The following is a 22,294-nucleotide window of genomic DNA, read 5'->3' as shown; positions in this document are numbered from 1 at the left end:
AAGTTTTTTTTTTTTTTTTAATATTAAACTTGAACTAGTTATTTAAAAAATGATGTGATCCTATTTTTCATAGCATGCTCTTTCAGAAAAAAATACTTTTAAAATTTTGGAAACAACCCTATTCTGTTGTGGGCAGAGGTAAACGGCAGCATCTGCAGAAATGAGTTTTGAGATATTTGAAGAAACGCGTTTTGGATTCAATAGGGAGATGTTGGAATTCGATTTCTTTTTCATTCGAAAACAAATAAGCAAGAGTTAACAATAAAGCTAACATACAATAGAAGACAAAATGCAAAAAAAAAAAAAAAGAAAGGAAAAAAGAAAAGAAGAGAAAACAAAAAAAAAAAGGAAAATTAAAAAATTTTCAGTTACTGCTTCTTCACCTGTCCACGGCTGAATAGTCCCAGCGTAGTACATGTGTGTCGCAAAAGGCGGCTAAAATTGATATCACTTTGCAGTTTAGTCAGACTTCCATCCTTTCAGGTTCCAATCTTTTGATCTTAGAGTTTTTTGATCAATCACGATTGCTTATTGCTTTCATTTGACTGTTTTGTTGTCTTAAGATTTTATTTTCCCACCAGCACCCTCTTCAACATCACCGTCAACCGGCTCCTCACGATGATGCTCCTCTAGCGAAAACAGTCTCGAGGTTGCGTCAACATCCTACACCTACACAGACATACACACACACAAACACACACACACAAACACACACACACACACAAACACATACACACAATCAAACATATACACACACACACGCATCCATACAGACATCTAAACATACACACACAACTACCCAAACACTCATGCCTGCACACAGACACAAACACTTATACCTACACACACATACACTTACACCCCTACACGCAAACACACATACCCCCACACACAAATATAAACACACACGCCTACATACGCACACACACTCGTGATTGCGAAAAACATAATTTGAATTCAAGAGGTCAAAATTCAAATTTTTTTTTCTCTCCTGCATGATGGTATATGCAAGAGACAGGGGGGCACATGTGAACATGGTATGTTTTACTGGGATAACGTCAAGCAAAAAATCTTGAAAAATTCTCAAGTAATGGCAGTACCAGTCCTACTTCTTGACAAAACTTTTAGAACAAGGAAACAGTTTATGTTCCTGTGATGACAGTTACTTTGTTTCAGCAGACGCTGATGTAGTATTATCACTGTTTTCTTTGTGTAAAAACATATTTTAAGCTAACTAATAAGCTAAATTTAATTATTGCAAATAACCATTATATGAGCATTCAAGAAAATTTATGACAGTGTTTAAATTTTTTAATTCAATTAAGAATTCCTTTTTTTTTTTTGAAAAAGAAAGTGAAAAATAAATTTAAGTTTAAGGTGGATGACGCCGGGGCACTTGTGAACACAACAACTATGGGCACATATGAACGGTTCCCATATCCTCTCCGTAATATTAATATTAGTGTAAGGTGTTTAAAATGTTATAAAATATGTGTAAATATTTATAATTATTATTTTCTACAATAAATTTGTAAATTTAATGTTAAATGTTATTATTATTATTATTATTATTTAATATTACTTTTTAAATTTTTATTATCATTTATTTTTTTAAATTTATTTTGAACTTAATAGTTGGTCAAGAATTTAGTGTTATATAACACATACATTAAATATAAAAACAAATTATTTTAAATCAATTAAAAAATATAGTTTAAAATAATTTTGAAAATCATTATCATATTCTGCATGAAGCTTAAACACAGTATATAGCAAAAATCTTTTCACAATGAAATATATTTTGCATTATGTAGTCTCATAGGGTTTTTTTTTTTTTTTTTTTTTACCTATCCAGTGATCAAAACAGGCTACGAAAGTTTAAAATTTCAGAGTGAGCAGAGTTATATTGTTCGGGAAAAAATATTTTCGATTTTTTTTCCTTCCGTACAATAATCTGACACAATATAGGTTACAAACCCTTCAATATAATTCGTATATACGTAAATGTGTGACATTAAAGAGTTTTTCGTTGAAATATAATACTTGCCCTACATTTTTCAATCGTGTTTATATTTGCCCCAGGCTTTTTCGCATGTGCCTCCCTATAGGGCAAAATGTGAACAATTGACAACATTTTTTAAAAATTCCATAAAGCGAAAAAATATTTTTTTTTTTAAATCTGAAAAAATACATGGCACAAAGAAAAGGCTATTCAACCATGGGGACATTTTTACTCTGAGAAATTGATAACAATTTTTGAAAAATAAAGTAATACAAAAAAAAAAAGCTCGCATGTGCCCTTTCCCCTACTAGTTATGCCTCTCCCGACCATATTCCCCATTGTTTGGGGTTCTATAAGCAAGAGCATGGTTGTACGCTATTAAAAATTCACGAAACTTTTATGGTAAATATTACTGTAAAACGGAGTGTTTGCAGTACAAAACAAAATTGCTACAAATTGTACCGGAAAAAATAAATGATTGCAGCGCCAATTGACACACTACGTGACTTACAGTGCGAAGCAGATAACACCATATTTCCACTCACTCGATGTGTCTCAACTCGTATTTTGGGCAGCAAAGCCGCATGCAAATCCAAAGGTGCCGAGATCGAATCTGCTACTTACTCATTTTGCGTTTTTAACTCTCGTTTATATACCGGAAAATTTTACAGTAAAGTAGGATTTTACGGTAAAAATTACTAGCAACATGTATGCCAGTAACTTTTACCGTAAAATTTCAGGAGTTTTTTTTTAACAATGTAGGTCAGTGCTTATTATGGACTTTATTAGAGCACACTCATATATCTTGGATTTAATCTATCGCTGCTGATACAGCACATTCGTAACAACCAAAGGCGCCCTGAACTTAAATTATTGGGACAGCCGAACAGAACTCCACAGTTTGCCGAGCCGTCATTCAAAGTCTGCTGAATAAGGAAATTATTGGTAGGTCACAATAACCTCCCATCGGGGCGCCCTGACAATGGGGTGGTTTCCTTCAGCACAAAGTACTACTTTTAGTCACTGAATTTGATAGAATGAGCAAAAAAATAAATAACTTGGACCCAGAAAATACTTTCATTTTCCCAACAGTTATTTTTTAATTAATTTTTTAAAATGTCCGATTTTTTAAACAAGGCGTGGTCTTTATTGCGTCACAAATGATGAACTTAGCCGCGTATTCCATTGGCGCACTGAACGCTTACTCTTGCTCTCTACCGCGATTCCACGTTATGATAATTTAGAAGCAAATTTAATATTGCGCTCTACGCTTGTTATCAACCATATCGTTGCCATACATGTGGGTAAAGAAGCGAATTAAATATTACCTTTTGCGTGGATGGCAACAGCGAATGGCAGTCCATCATTTGTGATGTCATGCGCAGAAGCGTAGAAACTGAAATTGAGTCTGCGCACTGACTTAAATATTTTATTAAAAATAGTAAACTTTGTCAAATTATTTTTTAAATGGTCAAATTCTATATTTTTAAGTATGCTCTTTCAGAAAAACATACTTTCAAAATTTTGGAAACGACCCCATTGCAGGTTCGCTCTCAGCGTTAATATTCTTAGCGCCTTAAAAAATAAGATGTTTAATCGTATGAAAAATGATAAAAACTTCTTTGAGCCGAAATACGAAAAAAAATGGAATAACTCAACGTGAGTAAAGACATTTAGATTTTGATAAGACATTGACACTTAGATCAAATTTTTGAAGATTTGGGCTTTCGCGTTTATATTTTTATACGCGTTTTCATTCGTGAGAATTAACCTAATTCCTTAAAATCCTGTCGCATTAAAACGAAGAAGTGGAATTTGAGTACGCTATAACCATCTCTATTTCACAGCTATAAGCAACGTTCCATTATTTAGCTAGTTTTTTATGGGAGCTTTGAATGACGTATTGTTTATTTACTTTGGTGGTATGATGTTAACGTTCTTTAGTTTAAATGTATCCTTGAGGACCAAATAGCATTTTAATTCACATAACTGCAGAAAAATTGCTCTTTTGAATTCTTTTGAATAAATGGGAAGTAAATGAAAAAATGCGATATTAAATGTAAAAAGATATTTGTTCGAATATTCTGGACAATTTTATAACACATAAACTAGTTTTAAAAGTTGCAATTATACAACATTTGTCGCATTATTTATTCCGGACTATATTTTTTCTTGTTATAGTATCCCAAACGACTTACAAAAGTTTCTTAAACATGTCAGTCAAAACCATAAAAATGTTTTTCTACTATAACGCCAACATGTAAACTCTTAATATACTTTTCAGTTACGAAAAGTTGTAACGAAATGTGAACAAAAAAAAATGCTTTATTTTTGTAAATCATAGCTTCAAAGCAAAAATTTGTTCTCTAACCACAACTAATGTTAAATTGTTTCACATTTTATGACATTAACATTTCACAGCTTTTGCCTTAAGTTGAAACTGAATGTTTTTTTTTCTCTACAATATTAATAATTCATTTCCTTTCTACCATATCCGACAAAATGTATTTTTTATTTAAAAAACGAAGTTTTTATGCTTAAACAAAACTATATGATGCTTAAAAATTAATCTTCGACACGATGTCAAAAAAGAAAAAAAAAACTTTCTCCGCGTGTTTGCAAGTTTTCTGTGTCACTGTGTCTTTTAAATTTCAGTATATCGTCGCCTCAGAGCAACAGTAAGATATGTCTAAACCCAGAAATAACACTAAGATATCTTACTTTTGCTTTGAGGCGACGATATTCTTTTCCGAAAACATCAAATACTTTTGCATGTTGTAATGATTTTCTGTCCTACATCGTTTGAAAGTAAATCTTTTTTTTCTTAATTTCAACCCAGCTGAACAAATTAAGTTCTATCAATTTCATGCCATACAAATTATCTCCCCGCTGAACTGACCAAAAGAGGGCGCTGCACGTGATGAGCGAAAATTAAAAACAAAACTCTTGCTCTCCGCTGCCGCTGTGTAGTTTTTGTCAGTATTTCGCCTACGCTGGGATTGTCCGTGAGTTAGCAATAGCTCCAACTAAAGGCAGAAAAACATTCATATTTTCTTTCTCATTTTTCTGTCACAAGGTCAGAGTTCAAAAGGCTCTGTCTTTCATCTGTCTGGCAGGCCAGAGTTTCCAGACCCCCGGGCGGCCCCGACCCTCTTCTGTCTTGGGAAAATCCTTATGGTTCAGTTTTTATCGGTAAGTCAGATCTTCCTTTTTGAATTACATTATGAGCTCATCCCTAAACGAAGAAACCTGTTCTGATGTTTCAATAGTCTAGTGCTACAACATTATCATCTAATGGTTGAAGCTGTAAAAAAAATTAACAAAGTATTAATATTCATATTTGAATTAATAACTTACAAAAGGAATTAGTGTTTACTTATTCTTCCCAAGCTTTCCCCCCCCCCTTTTCCCCCAGAAAATTGCTGTTTGATGCAATAAATATCTTTCCATATTGTCCACTGCAATTGCTTGTGATGCAATGTTTAATACTTTATACATACTTTTTCAAAAATGACTTATTCAAATTACTGATGTATTTCTTTTAGCGGCGTACACACAGGGGAGCACCGAACTAAAATTTTTGGGAAAATTTTTAATTTGTTAAATGAAATTCCAATTTTATCGAATGATAAAATACGAACATGCACACATATTACACATGCATAACATTTAATGAAAAGAAACATTAGGCAACGCTAAAAATAATTTTTTTTTAATTTAGAAAAAGAAAAAAATATCAGTTTCATTATTGCTTCAATATCTGCCAAACAAGGAAATTTTTGGGAAGTCACGGTGACCACCCGTGCCCTCTCATTGGGAGCCCCTTCATACACAAGCCCGTCACACCCAAAATTTTCCGTAAGGGTAGGAGCACAAAGTACATGTATAATTGTATGCTCAATGCATATTATATCGAGAAATGAAAAAAAAAAAAAAAAAACCGCTCCTATGTAATATGTAAATGCACTAATATCTCAAAGAGGGGAGGGGGCATAGCCACTCCTGATCAACCTAAATGACGAACTTCAGCGTACGAAAAAACGTGGTCCCCCCCCCCCCTCTATCCTCTTCAGTCCTCCACTTGAAAAGAAATCAAACAAAATATCCAGTCCTCAACATGCTATTTAAAAAGATAGGCTTTTGGAACCGGTTAAAATTTTCACAGAATGAAGTCATAATGAGGTCGTTTCCAATATTTTAAAAGCATTTTTTTCTGAAACAACATGCTTAAAAACATAGGATCTAACCATTTTTTAAATAATTTGTTTAAACTTAATATTTTTAAAAAATTACTTAAATCGGTGACCTTTCATTGTTTCCATTTCTTGCCGATGACATCACAAATGATGAAATGCCATTCTGTGTTGCCATTCACAGAGCAAAATATTTAATTCGCATCTTTACTCACGGGTATTGGCAACGATACGGTTGATAGCAAGCGTACAGCCAATTTTCATTCTCTTCTCGATTATCATAACGTGGAAACGCGGTACAAAGATGCACTAAAAAGCATCATTTGTGACGTCATCTAGACCACGCCTTGTTTGAAAAATCGGACATTTTAAAAAATTAATTAAAAAATAACTGCTGGGAAAATAAAAGTATTTTCTGAGTCCATGTCTTTTTTTTTTTTTTTCGCTTATTCTATCCATTTTAATGACTAAAAATAGTACTTTTGCCTGAAGGAAACCACCCCATTATTTTAGTTAAATAAAATTTAGATTCATCTCATTTTACCTAATATAACTGTTGTGAAAATATTATTTCTATCGTATGTGGTTCACTTTGGATTCGGCAGCGTACCAAGTTGTCTTCAGTAGTGAAAAGGCTGATATAGTTTAATACTGATCACACCTGTGGGATGTAGATGAGAAGCTTACAATGGATGTTCTTGCCTCTTTTTCTCTGCTCTGTGTGTCGCGTACCTTTTTTCGCGAATTTACTGGGTCCATGTTTTTTTTTTTTTTTTTTGCTTATTCTATCAATTTCAATGACTAAAAGTACTACTTTTGACTGACCCCATTACGTTTTAAGCCACGGCAAAAATTATTTATTGGAGTTCCTAATAAAATCATAGTTAAATTTGTTTGAATTGTTTCTAGTAGATCTACAGATTAATTACTTTTGCAAGTCTATTTAAAATAATGAGCAGATTACATCTCAATTTAATTTTGTGTTTGGCAGCCAAATTTAATTTTAATTCAATTACTAATAAAATATTAATTAAAAAACAAATTTAATTGTTCTGAAAAGAAATTTAAATTTAAAGTAATGTTGATCGCAACTCTAATCAAATTTTGATTAAATTGTGATGCAGTCGATTTTAACTTAAACAAAGGTATGTTTATTTTCTACATAAATTTAAACAGAAATTACTCAAGCATGAAAAGTTTTGACGAATTCAAAAATTTACTGTTTTGTAAAAAATTTTCAAATCTTTTATTTTGCTCAACAGCAGATGGGCGGAATATACAGTTCTTCTATTTGAAACGTTCTCCACTAATTTATTTCAGCAGCATAAGAAGTCCTCGGAAACTGATAATGGAATTTTCGAAAGGCGCTTTAATTTTATATATAATAAATTTATTACCATCTTAAAAATACATTTTTAGATTCAAGGTAACAAAAAAAAGTCTTTAAAAGTTCTAGAAAACTGTCTGTTATTCGAAAAGAAGATTAATTAATTAATTAAACTTGTAAGTTTAATTGATTAATAATTGTATCTAAATGAATTTTGAATCGAACAAAATTTTGTTTTTATGTGCACGTTCAAATGCGATAAAAGTTATTACTTCGAGCCTGCCTGCTCATTTTTTTTTAAATCAAAATAAATAATAAATTCAACACTGCATTTTTAAACGTTTAAGCAAACTTAGTTTTAAAATTTTTTATCAGTTTTTTTTAATGTGTTTTCAATTTTAACGAATGTAATACAAAAAATACATTGTTTTTTGCATTTGAATTACATGATACCAAAAAAATTCATCTAACATATTAATTCAAAAGTGAAATGAATGAAAATCGTTTACAAAACTTAGATTCTACAAAATGTTTTATAAAAGTTTAATTTTTTTCTCAGTTTGAATGATTCTGAATTTTGTTTACTATATAGGAAGCATTTCTTATACTAATCTTCTTAAATGCTATTAGTTTTAATTAATGATTGCAATACCGGTATACTGTTATACCGAATACCGGTATTTAAAGCTATTTTTCAATTTCGTAATACCGATATTTGCTGGCGTAGAATACCGATATTTTCGGTATTAGCTAAATATAATAAATAGTTTTTAATAAAAGAGTTTTCGATTTAAATAATCAGATGTCTACTGTTATTTTAAATATAAATTTCTTTTTCAATGAGACACAGTACTAAAATCAATCTATTAAAGTGAAAATTTGGATTCAAAAGCACGAATTTGTAGAATATCAATGAATATAAGTAGCGGAAAGATTACAAAATCATATTTTCATCACTAGATGGTGTGACAAATTGCACTTACGTGAGTTTATGTGAACTACGTTTTTATTTTCTCCATTTCCTAGACTTTACCTCTTGTGAAAATTAATTTCAAGTGTAATGACGCGTTGGAAGTTAAGTGTTGTGCGATGAATAATTTATTCCAACTACCAATTGCAGAATTTTTTTATGATATGTTTTTTAAAATAATGGTCTTGACTGTACTGAATTTTGAGAGAAACTTTTTCTTGTTAGTATATCAAACAAATTATTTGTTGTCATCGGTATGTGCGTGCTGTTCTGTCTCGCTATTCAGTTTACACTAAGCTAGATAATTTTTATAATGCCTTAAACATTTGCAAAGAAATAAGGCATAATCAGTTGGAACACATTTTAAAATATTTACATAATTGTAAAGAATTTCGAAAAGAAAACGGAAACGAAAAAAAAACGAACAAGATCAATTTCATTGTAAATTTCAAACCAAAGGGTTAATAAAAAACAAACACAAACCTATTCTGACCAAGAGGAAATCCCTGAAGATAATGTTAAAACTAGAAAAAAATTGTCTCTCGAACAGTTACAATTAGCTATACATAATAATAAGAAAAAAAAAAACAACCCGCAATACAAATGAAACACCTACACTCACAAAAATGGTTTTTTCAAAACCAACAAGCTGAATTATTTGAAAATGAAAGATTTCCAGGCTTAGTGAAAATTAAATAAATGCATTGTTTTTCTTTGTTACTCTTAATTTTTTTGTTATGATATGTTTCTTTATTTTATATTTAGTCATAACAAGTACATAATGCAATTTTTGAAGAAAATAACAAAGTATGGCAAGGAAACATTATGTTCTTGAATTTTTCTTGGGAAATTTCTAATACTGGTATTAATACTGGTATTCCGGTGATCACGTTAAAAAATACCGAATTCCGGTATTGCATTTTTCGTCCAGTATTGCAATCCCTAGTTTCAATCTATAATGAACTTGACTGATACTGCACACAGCATGTATCAATTCACCTACCTCCAAAGAAGGGACACCTATTTTTAAGTGACAAGTTGTCTGGTCCTCTTAATGTCCCTAATTGAGAGGTTCTACTGTATTAAGCTTCTTTGTATTTTAAATGTCTTGTACAGTTATTCGGGCGGGACAAAATGAAATAGCTCATTTCATTTACTTATTTTATATTTTATCAAATCATCGGCGTATTCATTTATTAATTTATTTACATTCCTTCATTTAATAATTCTCTTCGATTTATTCAATCGCAAATTTTATTTAACAGATTTATTTTTTCTCATTTATTGACTTATTTATTTCTTTATTCGTTTATTGTTTCATTTCCTTTCCATTCATTCTTTTGTTTACACTCATTTATTTAATCAAGAATTTCTTTAATAATCGAATAGAAAATATTTACTAAAAGCAAGAAGTGAAAATTTCCATCTCCAATTCTATTCAGTGATAAAAAATAATGTTTCAATGCAAGTTTTAGTAGTAAATAGATTTTTCTTTCTTTATGTACCTTAAGTTTCAGAGCAAATTTCCAACTTGTTCAAAATTTAGCTATATTAACGATTTTACTTTGCCCCACATTCCCCTACTCTGTTTTCATACTAAATATGTTTGCATGCATTCGTTTTTACACGTAGTAACCGCAACTAACACTAACATTTGCGTATGTTGATCGAAAGATCGTTTTTCGCTATAATGGGATGTTATACAGTAAACATGATGGACATTATGCATTTACAGTTAATCAACAAATAACAAACTGGAAGATGTTAAGCCTTCTACCAAATAAACCAAAAGAGCATGACCTCGTATGGGTAGTTTCGTCTGTTTCAGATTAATTGCGTTACTTAAACAAATTCCTTTTTCTATTGAGGAAAGAAGCGAGATTTTCATTTTTTTACTAAATGTCATATGTTTTTAAAATTTAATTATTTTCTCTTCGGAGGAGTGGGGACTTTGAAGAACGACTGTTGTTATATTATCTTAGGAATTGTATTTACAGAAACATACGGATCTGAAGTTCAAAAGTGTGTATGCGTTTTAATGAAAGAAAACGATTTTATTACTTCAAGCGGAGAGAGATTTTCATTAATTGGAAAGATTTCTTTTGAATTCTTAACACGGGCATCACCCTGTGGGTTAGTTCGTAACTTAAGTTGCTTAAATGTTTGACATTTTTTTGATCCGATTTTATTTTTAAAAAATCATATATTTTTACCATAGACATGGGAACCGGTTCGCTTCGCAAGCGAACCGGTTCCCATGTCTATGATTTTTACTCAAAATTATGTTTTCCTTTTAAAATGTTTTAGTTGCAAGTAACAATAAAAGCTTAATTTCAGTGCCGATCTTTAAGCCGTCCAGTTAATAAAAAGACCTATAACTACTATGGCCAGTAACACATGAGCGGAAAACCACGCACCAACAGTTAATCACGGAAGGAAATTTTTCAGTGAAGTTACACACGTGCGGGAACTTATCTAGTATGGAAAAGCACGCAGTGAAGTGCAAAAAAACACGCAGCGAGGTGCGGAAAAACACGTAATGCGGAAAAGCACGCAGTTCGGTGCAGGAAAACACGCAGTGCAATGCGGGAAAACATGCAATGCAAAAAAGCACGCAATTCGGTGTGAAAAAATACGCAATGCAGAAAAGCACGCAGTTCGGGGAAATAAAACACGCAATGCGGAGAAACACGCAGTGCGGTACGGAAAAACACGCAGTGCGTTGCGGAAAAAAACGCAGTTTGGTGCGGAAAAACATGCAGTGAGGAGAAACACGCTGCTCAGTGCGGAGAAACACGTAGCTCAGTGCGGAGAAACACGCTGCTCAGTGCGAAGAAACACGCAGCTCGGTGCGGAAAAACGCATTGCGGTGAAACACGCAGTTCGATGCGGAAAAACACGCAGCTCGGTGCGGAGAAAAACGCAGTTCAGTGCAGAAAAACACTTAGTGCGGAGAAACACGCAGTTCGGAGTGAAAAAACGCGCAGCTCGGTGCAGGAAAACGCGCAGTGCGGAGAAACACGAATTTCGGTGCGGAAAAACACGCGGTGTATTAAGCCATTGAAGGGTTCTATAGCAGGGGTTCTTAATCTTTTCATCTCTGCTCCCCCTTTGCCATTGGTGTGAGGGCAAGTCCCCCCCCCCTACTATCATATGAAGTCAATAGAAGTGCTACAAATGGAAAACTAGAATTTGATACTATGGCTGACGAGGATAGTTGAAGCTGGTTTTAAATGAAAATATAATCATTCTCACTATTCAGAAAATTTATTGCTTACATAATAGATAAAAAATAAAATTAAAATACTTTTCAAGGAGTTTCAGACTTATTTCATTACAAGTAGTACCCGTGGTAGGAAATTAAAAGGTCTTTTGGTTCGCCTGTATATTTACAAATAATGTATGGTGAATTTCTTGCCAATTGGCTTTCCCATGTTACGGTTCCACGTTATGATAACTTGGTAATTTACTCGTCCATCTTAAGATAATTTTGCTCGGGAAAATGTTCTTAAAATTGGAATAGAAAAGGAACAAAATCGAATTTTTGAAAAATCGCTTGGAGGTGCACATCCCCATGCTACAAACTAATTTTGTGCCAAATTTCATAAAAATCGGCCGAACAGTCTAGGCGCTATGCGCGTCTCAGAGATCCAGACATCCAGACAGTGAGTCATCCAGACAGACTTTCAGCTTTATTATTAGTAAAGATTACCCAGGGTTCTATCAGGGTTAAAATTATTTAAAGTTCTTAATTTGCCACTCCAGTCTTTTAATACTTGATTATACAGTTTCACAGAAGTCGTTCTGACTTTGTAAGAAAAACCCTTTTCAAATTCAAAAAATAAAAATAAACTATTGAATTTCTCATTGCAACAATTTTCTTTCAGCTATACAAGTAGTACAGAAAACGAAAAAAAAAAAAAAAAACATTTAGTGTTACATTTTTTTTTTTTTTTCGTGCTAAGCAAGTGGACATTATCCAGTGGAAGTTAGGTAAAGCAAGTTGAAACAGAACAGCTTTCAAAATACTGAATTCGTTATTAAATGAATAGCAAAATATGGAATATGTAAGAAAAAAGTTACTTCACGCAGTATGATACAGAAACATCAGAACCATGATTTTAACATGTTGATGTCGGAAAAAGTTATGTTTGGTGCATTTGCCCCCCCCCCCCCCCCGCATTCGTTCGAAGCTTTAAATTTTAAATAAAACTGCATTTTGCAAAATTTTCAAGGTTTTCAAGCTTTTTAAAATGAAATTTATTTTTTTCAAGTACTATACTTTAAGAAGCTAATCATGCAGTGTTTAGCTTGTTTAACTTTTAGGAAAACCCAACTCTGATGTTAATGAAGCCAAAATTAAAAATTAGGTGGTGTTCGGAAAAATTTGTTTGAGATAAACGTGAGGAAAAATACGTTGAATTTGTGCTATGAATAAATGCAGGAAACTTTAAAATTTTCGACGTAGAGTGGTTTTTGAGATAGGAAAGTTCTAGTTAAACAGGTTCGCCCTTATTCTTAACTAAAGTTACTGAAGTCTTTTAAAAATGTAGAAAAGTATCCAAATTCAATTAAAAAAAAAACATTTGTTTTTAATAGACAATTATTAATTATTAAATATCAATTAAAAGCGAAATGTCTGTGCCGATCTAGTGCCGTTCAGCTAATAAAAAGAGCAATAAATAGCTACTAAATTAAATAGAATGCGAATAATTGAGAAACGAGGAAGTTAAAATGAAGCAGAAAAAAAAAGCATTTGTTTATCGCCCGTAACAAATGCCCGCTCGTGTATCAGAAATTTCGTAGCCTCTACAGTGCTTTCTCTTCTCCGCACTGCGTGTGTTCCCGCACGCGCGGAGAAGTGAAACTCGGCGGGCTCTAAGGCCCGCAGAGTTTTTTTTTGGGGGGGGGGGACTTTTAATATTTAAATTGTTTTAATTTAATTAGCAAACAAATAAATCCTGGAGAGGAACAAGGATTAATTTTTAGAGGCAACTGCTTAAAGTTTTAGATACGTATATGGGTTGTTTTTTTTCTTGTAGTACGCATTTATGGGAAAAAATAAGGTTAAGTTTCGTGAAGGTTACATTATTATATTTCTGTAATGCACTTGCACTAAAAAGAATAAAATAACAGATTCTTTTTCTTTTTTGTTTTGCACTTGCACTAAAAAGAATAAAATAACAGATTCTTTTTCTTTTTTGTTTTTTAAATACTAAGTATTTTTCATAATGCACTCAAATGGGCAAACTAACTTTTCTGGGTCAGAAAAGGCGATTTAAGTATTCCTGTAGTTTTCAAAAATTCCAAGAAAATAACACCAGAAACGAAAAAAAATGCAGTTCCAGTCATTTCAAACCAAATTTTTCCAATAAAATATTATGCATGTTTCAACACTCAAAATTATGATTGAAATCTAGATAATGATAAGAAATTCTCTTAATGACTTGAGCCGCCCTTTTCTTCGTTTATGGTGTAATTTTCTTGGAATAATTGAAAACTACAGGAATACTTAAACTGTCTTTTCTGACCTAGAAAAGTTATTTTGTCCTTTTGAGTGCAGTATGAAAAGTGCTTAGTATTTTTTTAAAAAAATTCTGTTATTCTCTTTTAAATATTTCAATCAAATCATAGATTCTCAACCGCTGGTCCGGCATCTGTCCTCAGGGGTTTTTACCTGTCTGCCTTTAAAAAAATCTCCTTAATCCTTTCTACATAATGAAATAAATAAAATAAATAAATGAATGAAAGTAAAAATAATAATAATAATAATATTTTATACGATTTTTTATGCTGATTTTGTGATTACTTTTCAAAATTGTATGTGATTTTTCTCAAAGGTTTATTACTAAAGTGTGGTACTTATCTTTATATTGAACCTTACTGAAAGGTTTATTCACTAATGTGTAATACGGTGAAACCCCAATTTTACGTTCCTCAAGGGACTGAGTTAAAAAACGTAAAATACGGAAAATACATAAAAAGCAAATATCAAACAGAGAAAACTAAAGGTAGTAAAGCTGACTCTTGCAAAATGTGTAATATGTATATATTATTTTACGAAAAGAACATTATTATGCGTACCATTTCAGATCATTTTAACACATTTAGTTGCGAATACGGAAGTTTAGGTTGAAAAGTGGTTGAAAAGTAAAAGTGGATTATTTTTTAGTATTTGAGTTCAAAGTAAATGAAGAATCTTCCAGGATCGAAGTACTTTGTAAGTTTTTTTTTTTTTTTTTTGGTCTTTATGAGAAAGAAAATAGTCTTTTTATTATTTGTAAGCTCTTTAATGCGATATAGAAAGAAGAGACAGGCAGTTCTTCTTGTTCATGAGTCTTGTTCAAGTTCTTCCTTTTGTTAAAAAAAATCTCTCCATTGTCGGACGAAAAGTTCATAAGGATGGAGTGGTAGCTTTTCTGTTTTCATAGATAACTTTCTACAGCGTGGATTAGCTTCAAAGAAGCACAAAACGAAGCATATTGCTTATTTTTGAACATTATTACTTCCTAGGAAAAACGTAAAAGGCAGGAAATTCATAAATAAATTAAAAAAACTTTACATCTGAGATAATTAAACATTTTTAGTATACGTAAAAACTGGGACTGATGGAAAAAAACGGGAAATGTGGGACAGACATAGTTTCGGGGGATGTACTCGTAAAATGGGGGTTTCACTAGAATTACAATAATTTCTTATCGTTGCATAAAAAAAATGTTTTTATGAATTACTTGAAATACTACCTTAAAATGAAACTATACAACAGTACTTCAAAGATTTTTTTTTTTTTTTGGCTATACAAATTTTTTTTTTAAAAAACTCGTTTTTCCGCGAAATTTTTTCGCACATTTTTACCGGTTCGCGAGTTAATAAAGGTTGGAAAACGCTGACTAATCTCTCTTTGGGTGTTTTTTTTTTCTTTTTTTTTAAATAATTCCCAGGAATAATATATTTTAATTGTCTCGGTAAATAAATATGAGAATTTCTTGAAAAAAGATGGAAACGCGATTTCTTGTTTACCAGTTTCATTCCATTGCATCCGACCTCTTTGACAGTGATTAATGTGTTATCTGTCACGAATTGCCGAAAACCGTCACCAGATTCCCCACACAAGAGGGATTGCTAGTGTCAAGCACCAGCGCCTTCCAAAGACAATGGATCCTTAAAAGAGGAATAAAGTTGATCAAGAAGAAATAAACCAACAGCCAACCCTACATATGCCATAATTAAGTATAAATAAATAATTTGGTAGAAATAAATCATTGATCGAGCATTAAACAATCAATTGGGTTAAGGACTAATCTATAACTAAGTAGAAACAAACCATAATCAAGTAGAAAAGAAACATTAGGAAGAAATAAACCATTATTAATTTAAAAACAACCGTTAACCAAGATGAAGTAAACAATAATTAAGTAGAAATAAGTAACAATGTAAAAACGAAACCTCAGTTAAGTAAGAATAAGTAATACATTGAGAAAAAAGTAAAATAGTCAAGTTAAAATTAACCATTGAAGAAGTCGCAATCAAATGTAATTAAGTAGAAATAACCCATTAATTAAGTAGAAATAAATCGTTTCTAGACTTTTTAAAAAGTTATTAATTAAGAAAAAGTTATCCGAAGTCAGTAGGATAAACCATAATTAAGTAGAAAACTACGATTGATTTAAAATAGATAAACCATTGTTAAATTTATAAAGAACCTTAGAATAAGTTGAAGTAAACTTTAATGAAGAAAAAATTAATCATTAGGTGGAAATAAATCCTAAACTAGAAAGTATTCATAAATTGAGTAGAAATAAACTAGTAATTTAATCGAAATAAATCAAAAATTGAGTAGAAATAAACCATTAGGTCAAAATAAATCATAAATAATGTAGAAATAAACCATTATTTATGTCAAAAGATATAGTAAATTGAATAGAAATAAAACATTGTTTAACTCAGAATAAATCATTAATTCAGTAGAAATAAAACATTAATTTAGTTAAAATAAACCATTAGCCAAGTAGTGATAAAAAGTAATTAAATGGAAATAAACCATTTATCTTTAAGAGGATATCTATAAATGATATCACATTTTCTTTCCAGCACATTTGGCTCCTCACCCTCCCGTGTCACAAAGTGTCACGCTTCACCTTACCCTCTCTTCTCCCCCTTGAGATAATAACTTAAAAATGCAAAATACACAAAGTGCTTGAGTTTAAAAATACGAAGAGTAATCCCGATGTATTGGATGAACGCCTTGAGTGTTGTGCACAAACTATTTTATTTTAAAACTAGCGGTACCCGCACGGCTTTGCAAGTAGTAGAAAATTAAAAAGTCGTTTGGTTCGCCTGTGTATATTTACAAATAACGGATGATGAATTCCTCGCCAATTTTCTATGTTAATTTGCTCGTCCATGTTATGGTAATTCGCTCGATAATGTTGCAGAGGGATAAAATCCACTAATGGTGGCTTAAAATTGGAATAGAAAAGGAACAAAATCGAATTTTCAAAAAATCGTTTTGAGGTGCTCATCCCTATGCTACGAACTAATTTTGTGCCAGATTTCATGAAAATCGGCCGAACGGTCTAGGCGCTTTGCGTGCGAAATCCAGAGATACAGACATCCAGAGATACAGACGTACAGAGACACAGACATACAGAGACACAGACTTTCAGCTTTATTATTAGTAAAGAAAAGACATTGCAAAGGCAGATCACCCGAAGATGGACCTGATCCCTAACGTTTGGGTGAAGCCCGAACGCTCTGCCGACTGAGCAATCCAGCTCCACCTCTTAACCAAACCAGGCGGAAGTTTACAATGCGAACGAATCCATTTTTTTCTTTAATACTCAAAACGTAAATTGTTTATTTTTCGCCCAAAATAAGGGAGGAATCTTTAAAATGATACCTCACTTTTGAAGTTTGATGAAGTATGACGAAAGTTATGCCGTTCCCACAAAACACATTTGAGAAATATGTTTTAACTTAAGAATTTTTACAAAATTTACCAATATTAGTAATAATAAGAAATAAAGGGACAAAGTGAAGTGTGACACTTTGTGACAAAGGAAACGGGGGGGGGGGGGGCAAAAGTTGAAAAAATGTGTCATCATTTATGGACAGCTCCAAAGGTATCTGCAAAGGTAATTAATAATAACCACATTATCAATAGTTCTTAACTGTAACGATTTATCCGAATTTGAAATCATTGCAAACTGAATTTAAAATATGTTTTTTTAAATTATTTTTTCTAGCTTATTTTAAAGATGATAATAAAAATAAGAATATTTAAAAAAAAAAAGAAGAAAACCACTGATGCTAAATACAAATTTATAATCTCTAATAACTACCATTCACTTCCGTAAAAAGTGTACCATTTTTTAAGCAAGAAAAGGGCGGAAGAAGCAAAAGTTAACGAATAAAAAAAATAAGTAATCTCTTCTTTTAAATCGTGTTTATTTCCACTGCTCTCGGAATGAGTAAGAAAACAATTTGTCATTTTAGAAATTTTTATTATTTGTTTACTTTATCTCCTGTACATCCTTCTTTTTTTCCTCTGCTTTCTCTTAAAATGTGGAAAAAAAAAGTACATTTTTTAAAACATAGATCCTTAAAACATATTCAAATTTTCTAACAATTGCCATTCATTTCCGTAAAAGTCGCAGCTTCTGCAAACAGCAGGAAACGAACGGGAAGAACTAAGTAAAATGATATAGAAAATGGAAAATAATCTTACTGTATTGAAAAAACTCGTGTTTGCTTTTAGAATAAGCACTAAATAATTTGTCATTCTAGAGATAAACCATTTTGCCAAACAAACTTCGTTTTGTTCCATTTCATGCGTGGCTGGTTGCCAGGTTACTAAGGCTAATAATTTATCTTTATTCCTTTCGCTAAGTTCAAAGCTCAGTACCAATATTATGCATAATTTTTCAGAAAAATGAAACAAAGTTAATTTCAGACCGCTTTAATTTGACTAATATGGCTCATATTTTTTATAATAAACGAGTATTTATTATTATTTTATTGACGTAGCAGTGCATGTTAATTGTGAATCCGGAAATGCAAGCTCTGTAACCTAGTTGAAATAAAGGGATATCGCGACAGTTCATTGATCCCCTGATTTTGAAAAGTGGCGTGATGAGAACCGAAATTTTGTTCCACTCGTGTGATTACGTGAACAAGGAAGAGACTTTTAGAATGTATTTACCCTCATTGAATAATAGCCAATCCCAAAACAAAACATTTCGAAGAAAAAAAGGAGCTTTTGTTTTAATATTAACATTGAAATTGGATTTCGGAAAGCAATTTAACATAAAATACCCTTAAATGTTTAATAAATCTGTTGACCCACTAACATTAGATCGTCATTTAAATCGAAAATTTTATCGAAGGTTATTCATTAGTTTGCTCTTCTTTTTCAAGAATATTCTGTTTCTTCCTTTCTTTGTTCGATTCATTTCCTTAAAAGAAATCAGAAATACTACGCTTAACGCTTATCTATGGGTGTACAATTTACATAGGAAGCTCTCACATTCATCCTCTTACTCTGCTCAATTTTCTGAACTCAATTTTACTTCATGATTTTCGAACTATACCATTTCCATCTACATAAAAGGACAGCCAATGACCTGTATCCATCAAAGTAGTAAACTTTGGCGAATACAAGCTTTTAATTTTGAACATAAACAAAAGGTTCACTTTGAGTTTGGGGCTACTCGAACCCACCAATCTCCTCCTATCCGTGGCGTTGTCAAGGGGGGTAGGGGGTCATGACAATCACCCCCCCCCCTCCAAGAAACAAGAAAACAATATGCGCGAAATTACGTAGAAGACCTAAAGTTGCGCATTTCGGACGTTAATTTCGAAAACTTTCATGCGAATCCTCCCCCCCCCCTCCAATTTAAAAATTTCTCACTACGCTACTGCCTCCTTTGAAGAAACTTTGTCAAAAATGAAAGCTTTCTAAGGAGAGCTTTTAAACACAAAAGTTGAAATTTTATTTGGATTTTGTTTAATTACGTTGTTTAACTAAGTCCCCCCTCTCTCTCCCCCCCCCCCTCTCCCTCACTCCCCCTCTTTCTCTCTCTATCTTTCTATCTCTATCTCTATCTATCTATCTATCCATAGAGTTGAGATTTCCTCTCTACGCCTCTATCTCAGTCTATCATCCTCTCTTTCTCTCTCTCTCTCTTTCTCTCACCCAAGGATTGATGATTACTCCTTAAAACGTAATAATGATAACCATCTAAAAATGAATTATTAACTCGGTTCAAAGCTATTAATGAACCATGTGAGAAATATGCAAAGTAATGCAACTAGAAAATAAACATTTCTGAACATTTAAAAGCTTTCCATTTTTATTTTATAATTTGCAATGACACAATATTTTTATAATTTATTCGATTGCAATGTAGAGGAAGAGATATTTTTAAATTTTTAAATCGGCATTCGAGAATAACTTTCAAAAAATTAACTTTAGGATAACTGGAGATCAACAGTGTGCAGTGTTGCCAGCGTGTTTTGTAAAATAAAGAAGAAAACTCATATTATAACATTTACAGCTGAATGCAACATTGGGCCTTCTATGTTTTAAAAGTAAAATGTACTAAACAATATTAAGTAGTGAAAATTCAAACTACATGGTTCGTAGTTATCCTAAATGAGTGTATTAGAGCTATTTTTGTATTAACAGCAAAAATGTGACTTGTGTGTTGGTTTTTCTCTGACAGCGGAGTAAAAATCTTTAAAATGATGACTTACTTTTGAAGTGCAATATATTTTCGGTTTACCATGTTAAAATAAACTTTTTTCTGATTTCAAGGCGGCAACACAACTGTAGTGTTGAATCCAGCTTCCAATAAGTTGAGATTATGTATTAATTAAAGTTTGGATCTGAATTCAGCTAATGAAGGTTATACATTTAAAATTATTTTTTTTTTATCCAACGGGAGGACCGATCGCATGACCTTCGAGTTGTTAGCAGAATGCTCTTATTAATTGAATTCATTAACCTTCACCTCGGGATGCTATGCAATAAAGCAATGCGTAAAAAAGCGAAAAAAAATAATAATCAATTGAAACCTATGCCTCTAGTTTGTTAGAATTTTTTTCAAAAGTTCTACTACGATTTACCATGTTGAAACTAATCGCTTGGTTCCTGACTTTTACAACAACAGAACTGAACTCAGAATCTTGCAATGAGTTTAAATTATATATTCAAAGAAATTTGGATCATAATTCATCTGAAGAAAATAAGTCATTAAAACGCTATTTTTAGTTCCGTTAGTTTTAGGCCGATTGTGAGTTCGAACTCACAACCTTCACATTATTAGCACAACGATCTAACCAACTGAGACAATGGCTCTCCGTTGTCTCAATTGGATTGACGCAATGCTTAATTAAAAAGAAAAAAAGAATAAATTGGTTTTTTCCACAAAACAACCAAATTGTGAACTGTCTCTTTATTTTTCGCTGAAAGTGGTGGACAAAATCTTTAAAATGATGCCTTACTTATGAAATTCGCCTAAGTATTAAAGAAGTTATAGCGTTCCCTTAAAATAAAAAAAAGAAAAAAGAAGAAATGACATTTATTATCTGTTACTGTTGACGATTTAGATTTGTTCTAATTACTAAGAAAAGCTATGTGTTTACAAAGTAAGTTTGCATCCCCTTCCCAAAGGCAAATCCACAAATAAACATTTCTTTCTTTCTTTTTTTTTTTCATTTTAACTTCATTTAAAAGAAATAGTACAAAACATTTTTTTGTGAATTAGACTGTGCAGTTGAATGCTTTTATGTTTAAGATTTTTCGTTATTTTCTTACACATATAAAAGTTTACACTTCATGTTCATTTTGTTTTCCGTGTATTGCAATTTTGTAATATAACCCACCATTTCCCCCATTTTTCTTTCATTTTTTCATTTATTTTTGTTATTTTTTAAGATACCTTTATATTATATTATATTTTAGATGGTTTCAAGCGTGACTCAATAAATTTCATTAGCCATTAACACCCCAAGATAGCGGATAAAAAAATGACTTTGTTTACATCAATGAACTTTGGTGATATCAAGGAGAAATAAATTTTTAATAGCCTCAACCGCCCCCTGAACTAAATCCTGGATTCGTCACTGATAAACACGCCGCATATATCGACCCATTTGTTTTAACGTCAACAAATTGTTGAACCCTACAGAACCCCACACCGATTTTTAACGTCTAGAAAACTGTAATGCAATAGTTTGAATATTAAACGGTATCCTCTCTCTTTTCCTTCGTTTGCTTAAGATTTTTAAAGCATTTTCTTCGATTAATATAAAATTTAACTCGTAATAGATTTTCAAAAGAAAAACTAAAAAAAAAAAAAAACCTGGTAACTGCCATAAAACCAAGAAAGGAAAGACAGATTAGAACCATTCTTTAAGTGTACACATGAAATAGTCATGGCATTGAACATAATTCTGTTACGAAAAATCAAATTTAGTGCTTTATTGTTTGCATTTTAAAAATACGAACAATACTTCAGAGATATTCTTTTACAAACCTTTAGACGAGTTCATTGTAAATGACTTATTCTCTCGTTGCTTTCAACGAGGCCAAAAGAAAAAATGAAATTACCAGTTCGATCTTTGTGAACCGTGTTCTTATTCTTGCCAACTGCAACGAAAATAGGAGAGTCTTGTTTTCTGAAAAGAAAATGTTATTATTATTAAAGAAATTGGTATTAAAGAGGGTACAAAATTCAATAGTTTTACAATAAATGGTTTGTTCTCAAATATGAAAGTAGTTTCTCCTTTGTTCTAGACTT

General features: G+C 31.8%; 1 protein-coding gene across 1 annotated transcript in view; it reads left to right on the top strand.

Annotated features, from left to right (window-relative positions):
* The first annotated feature begins 4,977 nt into the window (after positions 1-4,977).
* Positions 4,978-22,294, top strand: part of LOC129220783 (prolyl 4-hydroxylase subunit alpha-1-like) — a 75,853-nt gene continuing 58,536 nt past the window's right edge. Inside the window, exon 1 of the mRNA XM_054855214.1 lies at positions 4,978-5,194. The gene's annotated coding sequence lies outside the window, so the exon portion shown is untranslated. The remainder of the gene's footprint in view (positions 5,195-22,294) is intronic.

This window comes from Uloborus diversus, chromosome 4, assembly GCF_026930045.1.
Source record: "Uloborus diversus isolate 005 chromosome 4, Udiv.v.3.1, whole genome shotgun sequence".
Lineage (NCBI taxonomy): Eukaryota > Metazoa > Arthropoda > Arachnida > Araneae > Uloboridae > Uloborus > Uloborus diversus.
The sequence above is the reverse complement of the archived record's forward strand: the minus strand, read 5'-3'. Positions and strand labels throughout refer to the sequence as shown.